At 43.7% G+C, this 24,667-nt stretch overlaps 1 protein-coding gene across 1 annotated transcript in view; it reads left to right on the plus strand.

Moving 5' to 3' along the window:
* The first annotated feature begins 13,962 nt into the window (after positions 1-13,962).
* Positions 13,963-24,667, plus strand: part of LOC144792851 (dehydrogenase/reductase SDR family member 4-like) — a 161,948-nt gene continuing 151,243 nt past the window's right edge. The window contains exon 1 of the mRNA XM_078668048.1: positions 13,963-14,092. The gene's annotated coding sequence lies outside the window, so the exon portion shown is untranslated. The remainder of the gene's footprint in view (positions 14,093-24,667) is intronic.

Below are 24,667 nucleotides of genomic sequence, written 5' to 3' on the forward strand. Positions count from 1 at the left end.
GTGTCCTCTTGCCCTTGGGGGGAGCTGATGTACAACATGAAAGAAAGAAAGACCAGAAAACATGGGTGAGATTTGTCAACCAAATCAAACATTTCAAAAGAACTATAACAAAATATTTTGGAGAAATAGCAAATAGATAGGTCAATATATCCCGTGGAATAGTTGTCTATCTCATGTGGTATACTACGTTATTCGTATTGCCTGATTTGCGGACGGTTGACTTTCAAAGTTCCTATGTAACTCAATAAACAGACTACTAAAAAGGTTTGCCTAGGCCTGGCAGGCAGAAGTCCGCAGCACGCAAAGTGACAGACAAAGTCCATCCTGCTTGCAAACTCAAACTATCAATCCACCGACCACCACCACTATTTCTTCTTATAGCCATGTGTCTAAAGGAAGGACTGGACTTCAGTCTGTTGGGGCTGATTTAGAAGTCCCTTGCGGCTCATTTTCCTCCATTGTTGCGTGACTTTTGTGACGCAGCGGCAGAACAAAAGAGTCGCCATGGTGCGACGTATATATTTAAAAAAAAACGCATATGGGACATGCATCACGTTGTAAAGCCCAGCACCATCAGGGGGCGTTCCGGCGCAAGGGAGGGCGTTCCTGCGCAGGAACGAATCCTAAAAGTGGCTGAGGGAAATCGACAAGATGTCAATCAGTCAATTTTAGGACAATGATGCGTGACTCAAACCCTGCGCCTGCTTGAAGCCGACGTACGGCGTGATGCAGCATTGGGGAGATAGGGCACCCCAGAGCATTGCTGGAGCTGCACCATCGTTGGCACGCAACTCCAGCAATGCGCCGCCTTTACACCACAGATGCGTAAGGCTTCTGTGACGTTTTGGGCCAATGGGTGGTGGTGGCATGGCGCACAATTACTGCCGCATCCCTGCTACTTTGCAGGGATGCGCCGGTAATTGAAAATATGACCCTTAGTGTCTAGCATTACGCAGTTCTTTACACTACACTCATACATAATTTCTCAGGCCAATGAAATGAACACAAAATACAAAACAAATAGGCATAGTAGCAAGCAAGGCTACTGAGAAGGAGAGCAGTGCACCTGAAATGCATAGAAGATTTTTAAATATAATTTACCTAATGTAATCGGCAGCATTATTGCTCTTGGTAAAGAACAAAGATTTGCAAATAACAGAGCCGGATAAAACAGATTAGTGATGAAATAGCTAGAAATGGCTAGGCTACTACTACTCACCAAGCCCGGGGACCTCTACGCCGAGCGCGTCCAGCAAGTCCCGTTCCCGGTCCATGACATCCGTCCAGCGGTGGGTGGCCTGGTTATAGGTGCGCCGGACCCCAGAGAGCTTAAACATGGCCCGGCACACCTTCTCCCACCGCTTTCGGCGCTCCCGGATGCCATAGCCAGTTGCGATCTTGCCACCTCCCAGGATCGTCTTAGGGAGGCGGCGCTGGACGTGGAAGATGAGTGCGGCCACCTCCTCCGCGCTAAAGATCTCCCGTGGCATCACTTGCTCCCCCCTCAAACGCCCGCACGGGAGCCGGGCACGGGGTGCGGGACCCTTCCCCTTCTCAGGGTGCTTCCCGGCTCCCTTTACCATGGTCTGGGCAGAAATGAGTGAAATAATAAAGAAGAAATAGAATAGGGAAGAAGAAAAGAAAAGAGTTTAAAAAGTAGTTTAAAATTAACAAAAAGTAGCAGAAAACACAAAAATATAGAGCTAGAAAAATAGAGGGATAGATTATAAGTAAAATAGATCAAATAAACTTCAAAAAAGCAAAGGATGGCAGAGATTCAGAGAGGATACAGAAAGCATGCCCAGAACCATAGCAATGAATGAGAAACAAGATGGCCGCGCCCATTCACGACCGCGTGGGTAAGTTCGCGCGAGATTTTCCTCGCGATCACGAGCGAAATTGTACTAGCGAGCAGCACACTTTGCGAGATTACACATAGCGGGCGGAAACGGAATTACGTCACGCAAACAAGATGGCCGCGCCCGTGTCCGACCGCTAGGGTAACTTCGCAAAACGTATAGCTACAAGCGCCTTGCGAACATGCAAAAAATCACGCGAACATACACGCCGCAAAAAAAAATTGTATTCGCACGGATTCGCGCCCCGCAAATCGCGCGAAATTGCAGAAAAACGATTTTTGATAAACTGAAAGCAATCAGCAGGTGCAAAAGTTCAAACTTAACATTAGTAACCATTCACTCTAGTGCTTCCTGAGGGGCCCCTCCAGAGTTCAGTTGCCTATTTGCAACTATTCCATGACCCTGCTATGACCCAAACAGCAGGCTCATAGAATAGCTACAAGTAGACCATGAAGGTCCTGTGACAAAAAAATTGCACTGCAACAGAAAGCAAATTACAGATAAGGAAGGAAGCAGGTGCCAGCCAGACTGGAAGTTTCAAAATTACTGACACATTAATCACCCCCAAATTAATTCATGGCAGTTGAAGAAGGGCAGGTGTGCTTGCTGTTTTTCACCCCCATAATCTACAGTGATAAACAAACCTAATGGGTGGCAGTGAGGATGTACCAGAGGGTGGCATGGGTGTACCAGAGGGTGGCAGTGGTGAAACAGAGGGTGCTGTGAACCTGTGATCATAAACCAGACGTAGAAACAACATAGTCGCGGCCGTTGCGAGCCGAAAAGTAAGTTCGCAATTGCGAAATGGTCCTCAAATCCTCGCGAACGCTCGCCAACACAAAAAACGTAAAAATCCGCGAGAGTTCGCGTATTTTTGCGGATTGCGAATCCGTAAATTCGCAAATTCGCGTACGCGAGATCCGCTAGATCCGCCCATAGAAAAGCACTTAACAATAAATTACAAATCAACTCAGTTCATGAAAAAAGTTCACACCGCCATATCTTAGCGCTTCCCATCATTTGAGATTTAATCTCCTGAACCGATCCATCTAGCAATTGGAGACCATAGTTGTCGACCAAAACTTTTCTTTTTTATACCTTTCATTTTATATAATGCCGTTTCAAAATAAAACATAGATAAGAGTTTTGTTTGCCACATTATGAAATTGGGTGGATCAGTGTCTAGCCAGTGAGACGTGACACAAGAGCGGTATGCTGACATGCAAATAAAAATAAATCCTTCTTCTACCCCAGCTCTTTGTTGATTCAACCCCTCCTCATAACCTAAGATCACGAGTGAAGCCATGAGTTGAATTGAAATACCTAAACTCCTCAGAGCAAAATGTTCTATGTCAGCAATAAATTGACCCAGTTTTGGACATGCAAAAAACATATGAACAGCATCTGCTGAATATAAACTACAACGGTTGCACGTCGTCCCACGCCCTGAGTTCCATTTTGCTAATTTACTTGGTGTGTAATAAAGCTCAAAAATTGACATAAAGTGCTGACTTATCATGGGTCCATTCAATAGTACTTTACTAGCTAACTCGATACTTCTCTCTAAGCTGACACACTCTACACCCAATTTATTCTGCCATTTATCAGCTCTAATTGCTAAATCATCTTTTAGCACTTCAACACATAATTGATATAAAGGCCCTAATTTCTGCGGGCTCTTTAATGCTTCAAGCAAAGCAATCTTCTCTAAGCCGATCATGGATTGTGATATTTTTATCATACAGAAACTTCGAATCTGGAGATACTTAAAAAAGTCAAGACGGGGTACCTGGTGTTCTTTCATCAAATACTCAAAAGAGACAAACTCCTTCCCCTGAAACATGTCCCCAAATTTGCGTATCCCCAAGTTATGCCACCGCTGTATCACCCCATCTTTAAATAGATCAGGTAAAAAAGTGCAGCCCCTGAAAGGTGTATAAATATTAATGTTTGGACCAAAACAAAACCTCTTTTTTAGATTCTTCCATATGTGATATGCCGCTACAAAGATCTTAATTTTTTTTTTTTCGTAAGTAGGTTCAATAACACGGGTTAGACACTGTTTAGCCTCTGTGCCCAAAAGCATTTCATATATAGAAGGCTTCAAATACTCATCAGTGGGATCTTCCAAAAATATTAAGAATCCCATATGTTGCAATAATGCACACCAATGGTAAAACTGAAAATATGGAATACCCCATCCCCCTATCTCTCTAGGAAGTGCACAATACTTATATGCTCTCCTAGCACGATGGTATCCCCAGAGGAATCTCGAGCACATTCTTTCTCTACGAACACAATAACCAGATGCGATCATAAGGGGGATAGACCGAAACAAATACACAAACTTAGGAAGAATAAGCATTTTTAATGCGTTGCTGCGCCCTAAAAGGGAAAGCTTCAAATTATTTAAACGTTCGAGTAGTTTATTAGAAGATCCAATTATGGGGTCTAGATTAATAGGTATAATATCTTCCATTTTATGTGTAATCTTGACTCCTAAATAGGTCGCCTCTTTATCAAATTTTATACTATCAGGACGACCAACCGTCAAGTGGATAAATTGTGTCTTTTCGATATTTAATTTGTATCCAGAGAGCTTGCCAAATTCCTCAGCAGATTTCACTATGATCGTCAATGAACTAGCAATTTCAGATGCAGCTATAGCAATATCGTCTGCATATGCGCAAACTTTAAAATCCTTATTATGAATCTGAACAGGTTTAATTGCTGGATTCATTTCCAGTTTGTTTATAAACGGGTCAATATACATCGCGAACAGCAAGGGGGAACAGGGACAACCGTGTCTCGTCCCCCTCGCTATCCGCACCCTGCCTGAGGTCTTCCCTGAAATCCGAATCACAGCGGATGGTTGCGAATACAATGATTTTATCGCTTTAACTAGTTCTTTTGGAAGGTGTTTTTGTATCAAAACTGACCACAAAAAAGTCCACGTGACCCTGTCGAACGCTTTTTCGGCGTCCAACAGGGCCACGCCAACCGGAGAGCTAGTCCCCTCCGACCAATCCAACAGCGATATTATGCGCCTTATGTGGTCTGTAGTACCTCTACCCAATATAAAACCATGTTGTCGAGGAGAAACAAATTCTGGCATCAATTCATTTAAACGATTAGCTATCACTTTTGAATATATTTTACTGTCAGAGTTGAGAAGTGATATGGGTCTGAAAGACCCCAATTCATCCTCTCTTTTGCTTTTCTTTTTAAACACCACAATAGTGGCTTCCGTCCAAGAATGCGGAGCCTTTCCCAAGAAAGCTTGCTGACATACCGTTACTAATTCTTCTCTTAATAAATTTCTAAATTTCTTGTAAACCTCCGAAGGAATGTTATCGGGTCCCACAGCCTTCCCCTGAGCTAGCCCATTAATTGCGATCTTGATTTTTCCCCAGTGTGGTGGTGCCGATAATATTTCATATTGAGCATCAGTGAGGGTCGCCGGAATAACATCATTTAAATACAGATCAGCCGCGGCTGAATCCATCATGTTGTCATTGCTATATAGCAGTTGGTAATACTCTTGGAAGGCAGTCAACATGCCTTCCTTTGTCTCCTGCATGACCCCCTGCACGTCCTTAATTCTCAATATCTCATTATATACCGCTGTCTCCCTTGCCCTTTTGGCCAAAATTCTACCTGTTTTTTCCCCAAATTCATATGCAGCTTCCCTCTGTTGTACATAGTGGCACGCCGTTTGTTCAGCAATGTTGGCATACACATTTGCCCTTTTGATAGTGAGGTCTTTTTGAGCTTGATTTCGTTCTTCTACTTCAGCCCCAAGTCTTATGACCTCGGCCAATTTTTCCTCTGCCTGTAGAACCTGATTAAACTCATGTCGTTTTTTGAGGTGCAATTGTTTACTCCTAAACAATGAAAAGCTTAGAGTCTCACCCTGAACAACGGATTTAAATGCGTCCCAAACTATTTCCTATGTTGCTGAGCCTTTATTTATATCAATAAAATCCTGAATAATTTGGGACATAAACTGACAGTACTCTTCGTCTAGTAGCAATTTTCAGTCAAAAGACCATGGGGTAAATTCTGATTGCCCCTTTAATTCCAGCGCCAGGTCAATTACCACCGGATTATGATCGGAGACCAATTTTGGGCATTTTTCTATATTAATTTTAGGTAGAAATTCGGAAGTGGGGAAAACATAATCTAGACGAACAAATTTTGAATGGGGAGCTGAAAAAAAGGTAAATCCTGGATCAGCAGGATGTTTTGCCTGCCAAACGTCATATAATCCATGATCAAGACATAATTGCCGTATTGCTGTGTATGTTAACTTCTTTCTACCAGGGAACACTTGGTTAGATCTTATATTCAAATCAACATCAATATTAATATTAAGATCTCCAACCAACAAAACAGGTGTATTCCATTGTGCCAGTTCAAGATTTAAAAAATTAAAAAGCTCTGCATCATCCAGGTTTGGGCCGTAAGCATTACAAATTGTAAATCTACGCTGTCCAAACTTCAATTCGGCAATGGCCCAACAGCCCCATTTATCTGCCAGTGTCTTTGTGCATTTCCCTACTCCCCGTTTTTTAAGTATCGCCACCCCCCTTTAATACCTGTTTGTTTAGAACAAACGACCAACTCCAATACCATATTTTTTAAATAACCCCTATTGGCCCAGGCCACATGGGTTTCCTGTAAACAAAGTATGTCCACATGTAATATCTGAATTAATTTGACTAACACTTGACGTTTTTTCGGATCACTTAAACCACAAATGTTTAGGGTGCAGATCTTAAACTTCCTATCCCTTCCTCTTATTAACGCCATTTTTCCGTACTTAAATGACCAAATAAAGTTCCATTAAATCCTTCTTCCGCACATCTCTTCTCCTTATTGGGGTACTTTGCTTGACTTATCCCTGCCTTCTGAATTAAGCAACCCATTGTTTCGACTATCATGCCTGCTGCTGTCTTTCCCCCCCCACCACCAGAACCCCGGAAACCTCCCCAACCCCTTCCAACCCCCCCTGCCCTGGCTCCCCCCACCCATCCTTCCCAACATATGAGGCCCAAGGATTATTAGTCCCTGCATTGATGGGGTGCCGTGTACTCCCCCTCCTGTCCTCTAAGACCTGTGGAACAAAAAACACATCTTTATAACATATTATAACATATTATGCTGATATTACTATGAAAAAGAAAGGAGCAAAAAAAAAAGGCAGAGATACCCTAAACCTCTTCAACTACCCCCCCCCAAAAGCAAAACAAGCCTCCCCCCTGTAGATCCGAATCGGTCCCTTAACAATTAACTTGATCCTAGGTTATCACACCCAACTTTACTACCTATATAGATTCCAGATATTCTTTAGCCTGGATCTCTGATCTAAAAAATTTGGTTTGCCCTTTTAGTATGACTTTTAATTTTGCAGTGTTTTGCAAATAGACCGCTGGACCCTTCTGTTGAAAACCCGGGATGAGTTGTCTTAAATGCCAACGCATAGAAACAGTTGCCTGGCAGAAATCTGGTCTTACAAAAAAATTACAGTTTTTAGCAGATGCTTTCTTGTCTCGTCTCGCCAGAGCATAAATGTCCTCCCTTGCCAAAAAATTATTGAAAGACACTAGAATCGCTCTAGGAAAATCCTCTGTTCCTTCCCTGGGTTTTTTGATCGAAAACGGAAACCTATCGGCCCTCTGAATCTCTCTAGCCCAATCCCAGGTCGTGAGTTCTGGGAAGGCCTCTTTCAATTACTCAGCAACAAATTTGCGAGGATCGCCGCCCTCCAATTTCTCAGGTACCCCTAAGACACGCAAATTATTTCTGCGAGAATGATTTTCAAGTTCAAGTTGCTTGCATACGAGCATTCTCAGCTTTGCTCTCAGCTCTGTGGCTCATCATTGTTTCATAGATTGTCACTAATGTAATGTCCTGTGACCCATGATTAGCCATAGGGTTTAATGCTTCTTCACCGCTGTCTAGAACAGATACATTAGCCTGATACAATCCATCTATATCTTCCCTTGGTGTTGCTGGGTCTTCTAGTATCCTCTGTGATGCCCCTTTTTTATTTGTTTTCCTTTTGACGGTCGTTACACTACAGTTTGGCGATATATTGCTCTCACCCACGGTGACCTCCGGATGACTTCCTTCATCATTGCTATAATCAATCCAATCCTTACTAAAAATAGATCCTTCCTCTGAGGAAGCCTCTGATAGTGAATAAAAATTTTCGCCAGCTTCTGAAATGTTTGTGCCCTCCGATACCTGAATATCTGCAGACTGGACATTCGGCTCGCCCAATATCACCTTATTTGAATTATCTTCTCTGTCAGTATTTCGTTCAGCTTCCATCTGACGTGTCTGCTCATTACTCAATAGGACATCATTCAATGTATCATTAATGGCTATGACTACGGGATTCGACATAGCCTGCCCATTCGGAGATTCAGTTAAAGCACACCCCTCGGCAGATGCTGTGTCTGATGCCTTACCATTCTTACGAGCTTTATGCCTTTCAAACATTGCTGGTAGGGTCTGACTCTGCGCGCTTTGCTTTGAAGCTTTCTGAGCTATAACACTCTTCCCCTTGTCATCGCCATCTTTCCTACGATCTAAGCAAACGCCTTTGGAAGTGCTAGCTGTGGCTGTAGAGGAGTCCATAGTAGTCTTGTGAGCCTCACCGACTCTGCCGGCCTTTGCATTTTTACCGGCCATTTCACTACCCATTGGTGTGTCCAGACCTTGCTCTTTATTCTTCCCACTCCGAGTATTAGTTTTAGCAGACTCATTCACATTTGCTGCCCCCTTCACCGGCATCTTTTGTTTGGATGTAGCGCCTCCTCGACCTCTGGCTACCCTGCTACACTGCCCCTGCCACTGCCAAACAGGTAATCTCCAAAGCAGGGCTTTATGCCGACGTATTGACAAATTCCTAAGCATGGGCGATTTCTTCTAGGGGGGGGTAAAACAATGAAACAAATCAAGCCAGCTGACTAGAGAACACGGATGTTTCAAAGCGTGATTTATATATATATATTTTTTTTCCCTGACAAGCACACCAACCGGCATCAAGTAACTGACTTTTTAAATTCGTAATTTAGTGTGATTGTACACGCCGCAGTCCTTCAGAGTAGGATTTGTTTTTTATAATTTAATAGACGATCTCTTCCGAGAGTAATGAAACAGTGGAGCAGATTAAGCACACAAAGCAGCCTGGGTGGAGCAAATTAAACGAGATAAGCAGACCGGTTAGAGATCACAGATATTTCAGCGCATGTATTAACATCAAGCCAGCCAGCACTGAACAGAAGTTCTTTAAGTTCATAATTTAGCGTTGCACCAACTGCTATCCCTCCAAATATGGTTTATAGTTTGAAGTTTTTTAAAGTCTTTAACGAGGTCAAAATGCTCTCCCTCCGGTAATCCAGGAGTAAGAAGTCAATAAATCCAGCACGGACTCGGCTTTACACTTCTGATCTTTATCAGCGCAACAATGTTGCCGTAACGTCTCAAGTAAATGACTGATGTCTTACTCAGGTCCATCTGCCGATTTTCGGCTCTCTGCTCTTATTAAGCTTTTCAGCAGGCTTCACGCTGCTATTCCTTTCACCTTTCCGCTCTCCGCTTACGGTTCTCGCACGCCACTCGCTGCGCCACTGCTGGTAAGTCTCAGGCCAACTCCATTCAGCGCCATCCCGGCGTTTCCAAGCTCCGTCCTTCTCCAAAGGCGTGTCCAAGGTGACCGTTAGCCGATGGCTAGAACCGGACCAGATCTCCGTGTCGCCGTATACCGTATCAACTTCGCTTCTTTTGCTCCTACACAGCGTCACCCAGCAGCGGTATACCCTGCAAGATTTCACTTATCAGCCAGCGATTTCTTTTTTGTTAGTCGGTCCGTAAGTCCACAAGTCCGGAGGAACAGGAGTGAGGAGAGGAGCTGCCTATACAGCCCAGGCCTCGGCCGCTATCTTGCCTCTCTGAAGTAATTTAATTGTAATTAATTAAATATTTGTATTTATTTATTGGTATTTATTTTGAATTTGTTGTTAATTACTTTTTGAATTGGTATTAATTTGTATTAATTGGTAGTTAATTTGTATTAATTGGTAATTAATTTGTATTAATTGATTAATTGATAATTATGTTAATTTTATTAATTTGTTTTCCGTAGTGGATTGTGGGTTTATAGGGGAATAGGGTAGGAAGTAATTTAATTGTAATTAAGTAAATATTGTTTATTTATTTATTGGTATTGATTTTTAATTTATTGTTAATACATTTTTAAATGGTAATTAATCTTTATTAATTGTTAAATTGTTTTTAATAATTAATTCTTTGATAATTATGATAATTGTATTAATTTATTTTCTGCAGCAGGTTGTGGGTTTATAGGGGAATAGGGTGGAAAGTAATGTAATTGTAAATAATTGCATATTAAAAATACTTTTTGTGTATTGATAATTAATTTACTGTTAATTAATTATTATTTGGTATTATTTTGTCATATTAATTCGTTTTTATTCTTGAAAATAAATTAGTTGTTAATGAATTATGAATAGGTAATTGATTTTTAATAACTAATATTTATTTGTATTTCTAATTAATGAATTATTACATAATATTACATTGATAATTAATTTTAATTAATGTTTTATTGGTATTGTTATTTAATTTATTTTTATTAATATATTAAATCATTACTTTCCCTACTGTTTAACTCACTGGAGTGGGAATAGTAATTTTTACCCCTACGCTATCCAACGCTTTCCCTACTGTTGCACTCTCTGGAGTGGGAATAGTAATTTTTACCCTCCCGCTATCCAACGCTTTCCCTACTGTTGCACTCACTGGAGTGGGAATAGTAAATTTTACCCCTACGCTATCCAACGCTTTCCCTACTGTTGCACACACTGGAGTGGGAATAGTAATTTTTACCTCTACTCTATCCAACGCTTTCCCTACTGTTGCACTCTCTGGAGTGGGAACAGTAATTTTTACCCTCCCGCTATCCAACGCTTTCCCTACCGATCCGGCCGTGGCCATCCGCCTGCGATTGAAACCCGGACAACCGCCGGTTCAATTAGCATTGCGGTTGTGACCGCGGCGGTGTGATTTCTGTCCACCACTTTTCCGCCGGTTGCAGTCCGCCCGCTTGCCTGGCGTGTGCGGAGCTGGACCGCTACAATTGTGGCAGATCAGGGCCAAGCACCGCCGGCATGATTATGATGCCGACAGTAGCCAGCCTTTCCGCTGCAGTGGAACCGCCATGGAAAGGGTAACAGAGACATGTTGCGGGGGCCCATTGAGTGGCCCCCAATGTGTTGGGCGTGGGGTAGGGGTTGGTGCACTGGGCATTTCCCTGTGCCAGGTGGCAGGCACGCAGTGCAGGGAGATGCAGGACATGCTCCTTTCAACATCGCAGCAGTGCTGATGACAGTAGCAACCGCCGCAATGTTAACCGCCAGAATCCGACCGCCGCGGTCGGATTTTGACTGCCGAGCATCCTAATTAGACTGGCAGTTATGCCACGGTCCTTGCGGGTGGTATTTTCCCGCTACCATAGCAGTCGGGGAGGTTTTCCGACTGCCATCCTAATAGACCCCTAACATTGGAAAATTGTTTCTAAAAGGCTGAAGGGTTGATTTGTATAAAGTGGGATCAGTGTGCCATGCTTCCACTACTGTCTATTACAGTATTTTGTATTCCAATGTAGGGATTGTTTTACAGTGTAGCCCTACAAAGTAATCTCTCACTTCCTACCTGAGGCCACCATTCTGCCTCTAACACTAGTATGATATATAAACCCAAGTTCCAGCAAGAACAGTCAGGCGTCAGTGGTAAGGCTAGCTCCCATCTAAAGAGAAACAGAAGTGGCCCCTGAACGGTTTCAGCCTTTTCAATCTCCTCAGTGAGGTTTTGTCACTTTTTGCAGCCTAGCATTGAAGTTTTAAAAACTGCTAATTCCACCTGGCAAAGTACACATTTTGCCAGGACTAAACTTTCCTTTTTAATATTTTAAAAGCCCAACTTGATGGTAAAGTTGGATTCTAAATTACTATTTTAAAATTGGCCTGGGGGTTATTCCCACCAAATGTACAAGGTTCAAGGGGACAGCTCCTGCCGAAGGCAGATGTCATGCCTAGGCCTGCCCCTACCATTATCTAAGTAGCTCAACCGGGGGGAAGATTTACAAGCCCCGTACGGCACATTTGCGCCGCCGTTGTGTCACTTTTGTGATGCCGCGGTGGCGCAAAGCCAGCTCCATGCTGCGGGGTATTTACAACGTGGCGCATCTGGGAGATGCGTCAGGTTGTAAAGCCCTGCGCCACATGTGGGCGTTCTGGCGTCGGGGGGGGGCGTTCCGGCGCAGTAACGCCTCCTAAAAGTGGCAGAGTGAAATCTACAAGATTTCACTCAGTCACTTTTACGGCCATGCTGTGTCAAAACACCGCACCTGAAGCAGGCGTAAGGATTGACACAGCATGTTAGGCATAGGGGCACCCCGAGCCTTGCTGGAGCTGCGTCGCAACTCCAGCAATGCTACACCTCTAGGGCAGCTGATGCGTCACGCATCTGTCTATTCTTGCCCCATGGTGCGCCGCATTGTAAATGCAGTGCATCCATGGTGGCGCAAGAGGTGTCTGCCGTGATGCACAATAACGGCCGCAGCCCTGCTGATATGCAGGGTTGTGCCAGTTATTGCAAATCTGCCCCTTAATGTTAAACAAGGGAGTCGTTGCAACCTGTAGCTGACCCATGCTCCATCGCGGTCTTCCTTAAAATTTGACTTGAGCCCGGTCTAGCGCTCTCAGCTTGGCTTTTTGGCACTAGAAAACTCTAAAACTTCTAAAAATCATATATCCGGATCCCCTTATCTGATTTTTATCTTTTTGGTGTCTCATTGCTCATTAAAATGTATACTTTTTTATTACATTGTAGTGGGATTTTTATTGGGTGGTGTTTTTGATATATCAACTGTTTTGGTACTCATATATGCTTTACAGGTGTTTCTTTCTGTGCCACAGTTGCCCAGGACAGAGCTAAAGTTTAAATTAAAGTAAGGTGGTGACATTATGACTTGGCAGGCCGGGCAATCCCCCGATGCGCCGCACGGGTGGAGCGCCTGTTTGTGGCCCCTGGGGGCCGTTTTTGTTACAGGGCATGCAAAATCGGCCCTGTAACAAAATCGTCCGAAAACCGGCCCTGGCAAAGAGCTTGGCGGCACCCACAACCCCCCTGGGGGGGGCGGGGGGCGGGAGCACTTTCCCAGGGCCGGTTTTGGTTCCCAGTACGGCCCGGTTACTTGGTGAGGTCTGCCAACGCCCCCCAACTAATAATCCATGTACTCAAACAATGTTTCATTGTTCACTTTATCTTGTATTCATTCTGCCCGGAACTTGACTCTGGGGTGAATACAAGGAAGTATTCCAAAACAAGAAGACAAGCAGCAACAAAGATTCAAACCGAGCAAGTGACAGAGAAAGAATTCTCTCTACATGTCAGAGAGTAACATTTTACATGGTCTATCCTTTGAGGCAATCTGGAATTAAACCAATTTATTCAAAACATTGACTGTTTGCTGTCTCTCTTTGTAAGCACACTCGAATATATATATGCGCATAAGACCTTAAACCTTTGGTAAGATTTGTTTATGCAATTAATGTTTGTGTTGTAAATTGTGAACATCGGAAAATATTGGAAAGCCTTCAGGAAGCAGAATGTTTTTAGTGCAAAACACGTGCAAGCTGCTGCACTTGAAAGCAATGGCCGGTTACCAACCTTTTTGAGCAGAGCACATCTTTCAAAAAGCTCATTATGCACTGAATGCAATTTGCTATGACTCTGAATATGGTATCCCAGACAAATACAATGCATCGAGGCTCTTTGGTTTCAATGTGGCTCGAATGCAACCAGTGCTCATTTGCATAAACTTCATACAGTGTGATCATAGTCCAGAGAAGAGGTGTCTGTGTTTGCCAAGGAAAGCTCCTCTGGACCGAGCTGGTTACAGCATATATAACTGGCATAAACATCCTGAAAACCCATGATCCTGTGCTTAGCCAAGGACTGTGCTCACAAGACGCTGCATGTCCCAGCAGTCAGTGCTCTGCTCAGAACTCTGTCCAGTCTGAGACTGAGCTTCTCAAGGCAGTCCCACAGCAGCAGCCAGACCGGTGCACACAGACTGCTTCTAGGATTGTTAACCAGAAGCACAGCAAACTGGATTAGTTTCTCAATTCTTAAACCAGGTATGCGATCAGCTCTGTTTGCATTTCGTGTTTTACTTCATCTTGCATTCCTTAAGAATATATGCTTCTAGCAGATGTGTTTCGGTGGTTTATATCCATGCAACATGTGACTCTTGCATAGTGCATAACTATGAACTGAGTTGCCTCTAGGTCAGGGTTCTCCAAACCGGTCCTGGAGGGCCGAATCCATGCCAGATTTTTAAAATAACTACATGTATCTAAATGGGGATATGCACAAAATCTGGCATGGATCCGGCCGTCCAGGAACGGTTTGGAGACCCCTGCTCTAGGTGCCTGGGTAAGCTGAGGTTATGGGTGGGTGTGCTTGATGGAGCACAAACGAGAGCTCTGGAGATAAGTATTATAGCAGTGAGTGCTCCTCACAGTGCCTGTTGATGGTTCATATAGATGTTCAGACCACATGCTCATACAATCATTGGCCTCTTTACAGAGTACAGAGATCCACAGTAAACCCTTCCCTTAAGGTGACCCATATCAGGGATGCAGTTCTTACTTTTTATTCCCTAAGAGTATGTGCTTTTTCAGATGTGTTTCTGATATTTTTTATGGACCACGTGACATTGTATAGCTCATACTGTGAACAGTCACCTCTTGGTAAATTAGTAAGTTCAGGCTATGGGTGGGTGTGCATGACAGGGCACAATAGACAGAGCTTGAGAATGTGGCAGAGGTGAGTCAAAGATCCTCACCGTGCCTGTCGGTAGGGTACAAAGTGAACTCAGCTGCATGCTCATCGAGGCCCAGATTTACTATGCCATCGCATCATACTTGCGTCAGGGTGAGGGTATACAGGAGAACGCCAAGGATTTGAGACAAATATGGCATGAAAATATTGATAATAGTTAATGATATGTTTTCCAAGCGTATTTGCTGAGCTTTGTGATATAAATGAATGCTTTTCATGGTACTGCAATTAACTTTTTGTGTTGAATGTAATTGGAACCACAATAAGATATTGTAATTTTGAAGGTAGTTCTAGTTAGCAAACAACATATTGCAACTCAAAGTTTTGTTCACAGTTAACATAACTACTTTAAATATAGTACATCGGATAAAAAAATATTAAGCTTGAATTTACAAAAACAGTATAAAATAGAGTGTATCAACTTGTATATCGACTATAATATCAGGAGTTCGCTTTTAATTCTCACACCATTGCCGTCCTAAAAGTCTTCTCTGTCTTAGATACCTAAATGCTCTTGTCTTCCACTTGATTACAAAGCTGATACACTGAATTTTGCTCGTGCCTTGAAAATTGCATTTGAACTGTTTTAGCCTGCTAAAAACGAGTCTTTCCGCTTGATTACGAATCTGAAACACTGAAGTTTAGCTCGCGCCTTTAAACAAATTGCCTTTTAAATTGTTTGAGCCTCACTTAATTGTATTAACTGCCACCGAGTCACTGTTTTTACCTGTACTCCGCATTGCATTTTGCACTCGCCCCTCTTTGGACTCTGGCGCCTACATCTCGTCCACCACGGGGTTTCCCCGATCGCTGTGGAGGGTGCTGGCATCTCTGACTCCTAACTCCAGGCAGCTGGGGTTGTTAAGGGCGCCGTTGGTGAGCGCCCTAGCTCCCCCAGACTATATATCTGGCATGCCTTACTCCTCGCGCAGTGGGTGTGCCGTGGGCTCGCCAAAGGCTAGCCCCTCTGCGCCCGTCCACGCACAGACAGGACTAGGGGCCATAACCCCTGCCCATTTGCAGGAAAACATCACATCCTACAGCCCCCAACAAGTTCACGCGCTCAGATCCGACATTCACAACACATGTCGGCATTCTCTGAATGTCTGTTTTGGCAAGTCCTGCTGTCCCACTGTAGTTTTTCACTCTGGCATCCTATTAAAGTGCAAAAATCCACCAGCAATCCATCTTCACTAAGGATGCTCCTTCTAAACTGTAGATCGTTCACAAAGCACTCTACAGAACTCGCTATTTTACTGCAAGATCTAAAACCAGATGCCCTTTTTCTGTAAGAGATGTGGCAACATAATGAGTCTGACCCAATCCTTTCTCAAACTCTCCCTCTTGACTACTTGATATATCTTGATATATTGGGTAGACTGTAAGAGTGGTAGAGGCGGAGGTATAGCTATTGTCATAAACACAAAATGTAACTGCCGTATTATAGAAGACCCTCTGTCAGACTGCGAAAGTCTTCTCTTCTCCATAGACATCTCCCCGACTAGCACCTTCTCTAGCCTCTTGATCTATTGCCCCCCCAGGTGCCCCCAAACAATTCCTTGATGCTCTCCCAACCACTATTGCCAACCTTGCTTTAGCCCCGTCCAATTTTACCGTGTTAGGGGATTTAAACCTCCATCTAGATGATCCAACTGACAAACTTGTAAATAAACTGACTGGAAATCTCCTGGCGCTACAGTTCAATGAGAAAGTACTGAAACCCACCCACTGTAAGGGTTATCTATTGGACCCCTTATTTAGCAACTGTAACAAGGTTAAGGTAGGAACTCCAGTCCCAATCCTGTGGACAATCACTTTTTGATCCCGCTAACCTGAGAAATGCCCGGACCCTCTCCCCCACCAAATATGATATCAGTACAGGAACGGAATTGGTCCAAACTTCCCACTGATTCATGGAAACGCATATTAGAAACCACTAGACCAAGCTAGCGACCTAATCTTAACCTGGCCATCGATAATTTTAATCTATGGATCCATGACTCACTGGATGTAGTACTCCCCTTGAAGCCCACTCAGAAAATCAGCAGGAAGAATATCGCCCCCTGGTTCACCCCTGAGCTAAGAGAGCTAAACAATCCTGCAGGAGACTTGAAAGGAGATAGAGACGGGACTACTCAGATGTTAGATAACTGGAATATAGAGAATCCATTAGATCCTACAAACGTGAAATCGGAGCTGCTAGAACAGTTTTTTATGAAAACAAGATTCTTTTATCTGCAAACTCCCCCAAATAATTTTTTCGCATTGCCCAGACACTCACCAAATTACACTTGAAACAGCCCTCAACTGACGGTGCTCTTGCTCCTTGCAGTAACCTAGCAGAATCTTTCTACAGAAAATCCAAAAGATCTATACCACCTTTTCCGATCACCCAGTACCATCACAGTTTGCTACCTCTGCCAGAAACACAACTTCATCCTCAAATCTTACTAGAGCAATTTCCGCCTCTAAATCTGGTCTTGTTGAGCCCAGTCATCACTAAACTTAAACCTGGCTCTCCCACAGACTCTGCTCCCCCCCAATCCTCACACTAGCCATGGATATCATCTGTCCTGCTATCCTTGATCTCATGAATACCTCCATCTCAGCTGGTACTGTTCCCCCAGCCTGGAAATGTGCCATGGTCAAAGCCCTGCTAAAGAAACCCAATCTCAGCCAGGATGAGCTCCCTCCCAGACCGGTTTTCGTCCCCAGTTTGGGACCGAAACCACCCTCCTCGCAGCAACAGAGGAGGCAAGGAAGATCCTGGATCAGGGAGATACTGCAGCGATCATCCTCCTAGACCTCAGTGCCGCTTCCAACACTGTCAATCATAACACCCTGATCCGCAGACTCAAAAATCTGGGAATGGCCGGCACTGCACTAACCTGGCTACAGTCCTTCCTGAGTCGACGCTCCTTTAAGGCCTTTGAAAGAGATGTTGTCTCCAATCAGCTGTGGGGTTCCTCAGGGCTCCTCACTGAGCCCCACGCTATTCGATAGATATATATATGAGACCTCTGGCAGATATTGTCCATCCATTTGGCATAGACATCATCAACTATGCAGATGACATGCAGCTTGTGGTGGCTCTCAACCAACCCGGGAGGACATCTAGCACCCTAGGCGGTTGCCTAGAGGAGGTTGCCAGATGGATGGAATTCTCATGCCTCAAACTCAAAGGGGACAAAACAGAGCTTATGCTCCTGGGCAACTCCCCTCCTTCAACACTAATTTGCTCTGGCCCAACTGTCTTGGGCCTGCCCCAGTCCCCAAAGAACAGATCAAGAGCCTTGGCATCTGTCTCGATTGCTCACTCACCTTCAATCATCAAGCAGCAAAACTCTCAGCCACCTGTTTCAGCTTGCTTAGGATGCTTAGCAAGATCCTTACCTTTCTCCCTTTTGAAGCCAGAAGGATCATGGTCCAGGTCCTTGTGCTTTTCCGCCTGGACTATGGGAACGTCCTATATCTGGGAGCCCCACAATACACCCTCAATAAGCTCCAGATAATCCAGAATTGCCCTGCCTGCCTGCTTCCACAGATCCCCGGCAGGCAATCTGCCAAGTCAGCCCTAGAGGCCCGTCATTGGTTGCCGATCCGGAAAGGACTCGGTTCAAAGCCATGTGTTTGGCCCACAAAGCCTTTTGGAAAACCGACCCATCTGTCATCCAATCCCTGATCACCCCCTATCAACCTAGGAGAGACCTCTGCTCAACAGCAGCCTTTCTCTCTTTAACCCCCAGACTAATGGTGGTGGACGGTCCTTTTCCTATAACGCTGCTATTCTCTGGAACGCTCTTCACTTCATCTTCAAAAAGAACCCTACCTGTTAGCCTTCCGAAAGCTTTTAAAAGCATGGCTTTTTAGGAACTGTAGGTAACTCTCACTGCGACAGTCTGCCATGTCGTCCGTAGCACTGGGAGGCCTCAGGGTAGCCATCGCGCTCTATAAATGTCATTTCATTCAATCATTCATTCATTCTTGTGGTGCTGTAGTAGTAATTGTTTATTTGGGAAATTTCACTCCTTAAAACATACAACCATAATACATTTCCATTGTGATACAATAAAATACATATTAAAAGCATTTAAAAGACTATCACCAAGTTACGATATAAATAAGGACAAATAGCCTAGGTCATGACATACAAGGTAACAAAAATTACTTTGTAAATGGAACTATTACCGCTTTAAAATCAATAATATACATATTAAAGTGCTAGTGCAGTCAATGGTATTCATACATATTATAAATGATTACAATTCTTAAAAGGAATAGCTATATATATAAAAAGTGGGAGCGAGGTACTAGAACTACCTTGCGTATTTTCAGGTAGCATTTTTGCCATACTGGCCACAGGACAAAATACTGTACTCTATATTGGCAACTCCTTAATTGGAGGCCCAGAATCTGGGTGCCTTACCCCCAGAAACCAGACTAAACCACTCCACTGCTTCTTTCAAAAAGGAAGTAAAGCTATTTTAATGGCCAAATTCACCTGAGTATGGTCTATAGAAAATCGAGACCAATCGTACCAGAGCTACTAACCCTTATTACGACAAGGGACCTTCTACACAACCTAGACATTAAATCTTCCCTTTACTTTACGCAACAAGATCATTTTTGTGTTGTACCGTACCACTTTGCTTCTCAAGATGTTATTTATACGTGCTTTGACTTCCATTTATTTGATGTATAAAGAACCTACTTATAGTACAGCGCTCCGCAAGGATCTTGTTCACGCTTTATAAAACTTTCAAAATAAATAAATAAATATATAACACGGTAGCTAAGCAAAGGGACTCATGAGGTCATAACATTTTAGATCTTTTTCTTTCAGCATGAATCCTACTGCAAATTAATATTTACTTGAGGTATACAGAATAGAAATAGATGTGTTTGCCTTCAATGTCCTTAGTGCTTGTGATGTCACCTGAAGCCTAATCGGTTACGCAATGGATGGATCCATTTACTTCTTAGCTTGGCATAGGAAGGGCAAAAGAACAAAATGTGGCTTATGTTTTCTCTGGAGGGTGGGTGACACAATGGACAGGTGTCAATAGGGTCACTAGACCTATAAGCATTCCACAGAGATGTAAAAGAACATGTTTCAAGTGTGCCATATCTGAACTTTAAATGCATGTATTGGGACAATTTCTGGTGGAGGAAATCAAGAAAAGCTTCATTGTAAGGGCTGTCCTTCAGAATGAAGAACAGGGCTGACAATCTCCCTAGAGTGGAGCTTCAATGGAAATTAGCTAGGATGCAATCCCAGCAAAGAAATGTAAGTTACTTTTTTGAAGAAGGATTTAGGGATTTCAGATAAGACCAAATATTTCATAGAAAATGTCCGGTGTAGATCAAGACCAACTATGGAGCAAAGCAGTCTAGTGATATCCAGTGCCTCTGTTTCTCTATCTCTCTTGTCCCCTTTCCTGGGCTGATGCCTATTCACCATGATGGTAGAGTGAGAATGGTTAAAGATTTGGAGAAGTGTGGAAACTACCATGCCTCCTGTTTCACCTATATTGCAAGGTTAGTGAATCTTTACAAGGAGTCTGATGTTCTTTCATTTCATTATCAGAAATGGGGTAACCAAACAAGTCAATGGACCTGGGTGCAATGCGGGAATACAAAATTGGTCCGTGATTCAATTTGGCATAAAGTAAATTAAATTACTGTGTGTTGTGTAGAAAGATACAACATTGGCATGAATATCTAGAACAGCAACATCCATATAAGCAGTAAATGCCTTGTATTTGCTACCACTGGAAAAATATATACATTATGAAAATACCACACAAGAAGAAACAAGCGCCACAGATAACTGAGATCAATTGAATAACATTTAATTTTCAATGAGACAAAATTTCAATTAGATTGACTGACAGTAGGTTGCCACAGGAAAGGGAGAGAGAGTTGGGATAGTGGTGGTGATGGGTAGTGATAGTAAAGAGTCATAGAAGTGAGGAAAAACAATTTGATTTGTTCAGTAAATACTGGTAAACAGACCAGTTTTAATTAGACCTGTCCGTTACACAAAACATGGTATATATTTGGTTCTGTTGTTCATGAGTCTGTGTAAATGCACTTCCGAAATATGTCATTAGGGAACCAGGTACAGGTCTTGGATGTTGGAGAGCGTCGACGTAATGTTAATGTCATGGTACTTATAGAGCGCACTGTCACCAGACGGTCACCTTGCGGTGTCGCCTATGCGGTTTCCTGGCGCTGATACTCATACCGCTGTGGAACCCCTCCTGGCTTTCCCTGTGAAGTGTCCACTCCTGGGCACCCCCAGGGTGAAACCAGGCATCCTTAGCGCTGTTGGGGCCGGTGTGGAGGCTAAGCAAGCTATTGCCCAGAGTTGCAGCGTGGGGCCCGTGATTAGAATAGGCACCGAGGCGAGAATTAACAGGTCCGAGGAAATTGAGCCCGAGATCCCGCCGAGGCAGGAATCGAACCCTGGTCCCTGGCCAGAACTCTGCATCAGGGTCTGCCGTTTCGACTCAGTTAACGCAATGAGGGTAAATTGAGCCTCAGCTGCGAGTCTTCATCAGGACAGAATTGGCAACCTAGGGGAGGAGAATGAAGGTTAACTATAGAAGGCGCTGTGTGTGGAATCAAGGTGGAAAGTCACCGGTAAGGCAAGGCAACTGACCTCATCCTGGTGCCAGACCTGGCTACTCAGGAAAGTACAAAGAATCAGTAGGTATACTGGACGTGGGCCAAATTCGCCAAAGTAGTTAAAATCCGCGGTTGGTCGGGATTACATTGTCCATCAGCTTGGAATGTAGAGTGAAAAATCACTTCCTAATGGGAAAAGAACAGTTGAAAGTGTACTATCCTAGAAGGCATGTGGAATAAGCACTGTGTGGCTCACACAATGAGACAGAAGGAGAAAGGCTTATGCAAGGGTGTCACGAGTATGTACAGATCACGCCCTGATGGGAGGAAAATGACCGCATCGATAGCGCACTGTCTCACAACCTGGGCTCATACTACTTGCTGCCTAATATAAGAATGTGGAGACTCACACAATGCCACACAAGGAGAATCACTTGAGCAAAGTATCACAATTCTTTACAGATCAAATCCTGACTAAAGATGAATAACCGCATCGATGGAGCACCGTCTCACAAACTGGGCACATTCTACCTGCTGGCTAGTACACGAAAGCTCTAACTAGCTGGTGCCAAGGTAATGCTAAACGTCTAACCACCTAAACCACCAAGGGGCCATGTCACGTTATACAGTAACGCTTCCTCAAAGTGATTGCTATGTACCTTAAAACCGACTTAAATGTATGAATACCATTAAAACATTCACAACTGGATACTGGTTCCGTGCTCATGAGAACAATGCCGGACCCCCAGTGGTAGATCCTGTACTAAACCATAAGGATGTGCGCTTATATACAGCGAGAAAAGGGGCAGCATATTGCCTGAATTCAATGCCGGACCCCCATGGTTGATTATCTACTAAGTAATTCAGATGTAAATGATGGCTAGGTTAGGGGCAAAACTTGCCCCCATGGCCACACCTTTGGTCTGGTAATAGTGCGTTACCACATTTTGTCCAAAGAGTAATCAGATGAAAAAAACCATCAACAGACATTGGCACCTTCTGGGAGAAGATCTGAATGTTAAGGAACCACCCTTACAGGCTTTTCGCAAAGGCAAAAGTCTTCGCAATGCACTTGTGAAATCACTACTTCCTTCAATGGAACCTAGTACCCAATCCCACCTATGGAACATTCCCCCCATCAAGGACCATTTCAAATGTGGCAATTGTAAAGCCTGCCCTATGACCAAAGAAATAAAAGAATTCCAACACAATGACTATGTTTACACCATGAAAGAACACACCAATTGTAACTCATCAGGAGTGATTTACTCCATCCAGTGCCCATGTTGATTCCTATACATAGGTCAGACAACACAAAAAATAAAATGTCGCATCCTACAACATTGTAGCAAAATAAGATGTGGGGCACAAGGGGCACCTTTAGTGGAGCATTTCACCCTATTTGGACACACTGCAGAAAGCATTAGATGGTGGGTCATTGAAAGAGTACACAACAACCCCAGAGGAGGCTGTCTTTCCCACAATCTTAGTTATCGTGAATGCAAATGTATCCACACATTTGACACGATACGCAAAGGATTGAACGAATATGAGGAGATAGCATGACAGGCTGCGACTTTGCATATTGGTTGATACCACCATGAATGTCAGATGTGTATATAGATTAGAATAGAGATGAATTAGGTCCTTCATCTACAAACTGCGGTTATCCCATTAGAATGTAAATAGGCAGAATGCATGTACATATTATGAGCAATTGTATATATCACTTTATATGTAGGAGGATGTATATAGGCAGGTTTTTAAATGTTTGTCTCTTTTTTACGTGTTCTAGAATAATGGCCTATACACACACCTCAGAGTGGAACCTAACCCTCTTTACTGTTGACACACTACCTGGAGTGTCATTCTATCATGCTCTTTTGAGCGGTAGGGCCTTCTTCTGCCTAATCCTTTCAGGCACCTTGCTGGGCCTCCCTTCAGGCACTCACTGGCAACACGTCAAGCATCTTGCCATTATGTGAATGCACGCCGCCGCGCACCCGACGTGTACGTGACTACAGCTTGGTTAAAACAGTATTTCTACTGGCACGGCGCAGACCTTCATTCTCTGCCCGGCGGTCTATCGAGCAGCATCGGAGCACATGAGGCTCTAACTTCGAACAGGTATTTCACGTTAGTCTTGTAGGATGTGAACCTTTGCTCTCCTGTGTGATTGGTCTTGATCTTGACTATGCTATTTTTATGGACTGCTTGGATGTTCACACTCGCATATCTACCGACATTGTACATAGGAGCACGGTTGCCTTCCCTATGTTTCAGGCATTATGGTTTTTCACTGTATATAAGCGCACATCTGAATTACTTAGTAGATAATCAACCATGGGGGTCCGGCATTGAATTCAGGCAATATGCTGCCCCTTTTCTCACTGTATATAAGCGCACATCCTTATGATTTAGTACAGGATCTACCACAGGGGGTCCGGCATTGTTCTCATGAGCATGGAACCAGTATCCAGTTGTGAATGTTTTAATTGTATTCATACATTTAAGTCGGTTTTAAGGTACATAGCAATCACTTTGAGGAAGCGTTACTGTATTACGTGACATGGCCCCTTGGTGGTTTAGGTGGTTAGACGTTTAGCATTACCTTGGCACCAGCTAGTTCGAGCTTTCGTGTACTAGCCAGCAGGTAGAATGTGCCCAGTTTGTTAGACGGTGCTCCATCGATGCGGTTATTCATCTTTAATCAGGATTTGATCTGTAAAGAATTGTGATACCTTGCTCAAGTGATTCTCCTTGTGTGGCATTGTGTGAGTCTCCACATTCTTGTATTAGGCAGCAAGTAGTATGAGCCCAGGTTGTGAGACAGTGAGCCATCGATGCGGTCACTTTCCTCCCATCAGGGCATGATCTGTACATACTCGTGACACCCTTGCATAAGTCTTTCTCCTTCTGTCTCATTGTGTGAACCACACAGTGCTTATTCCACATGCCTTTTAGGATAGTACACTGCCAACTGTTCTTTTCCCATTAGGAAGTGATTTTTCACTCTACATACCAAGCTGATGGACAATGTAATCCTGACCAACCGCGGATTTTAACTACTTTGGCGAATTTGGCCCACTTCCAGTATACCTACTGATTCTTCGTACTTTCCTGAGTAGCCAGGTCTGGCACCAGGATGAGGTCAGTTGCCTTGCCTTACCGGTGACTTTCCACCTTGATTCCACACACAGCGCATTCTATAGTTAACCTACATTCTCCTCCCCTAGGTT

This window comes from Lissotriton helveticus, chromosome 11, assembly GCF_964261635.1.
Source record: "Lissotriton helveticus chromosome 11, aLisHel1.1, whole genome shotgun sequence".
Lineage (NCBI taxonomy): Eukaryota > Metazoa > Chordata > Amphibia > Caudata > Salamandridae > Lissotriton > Lissotriton helveticus.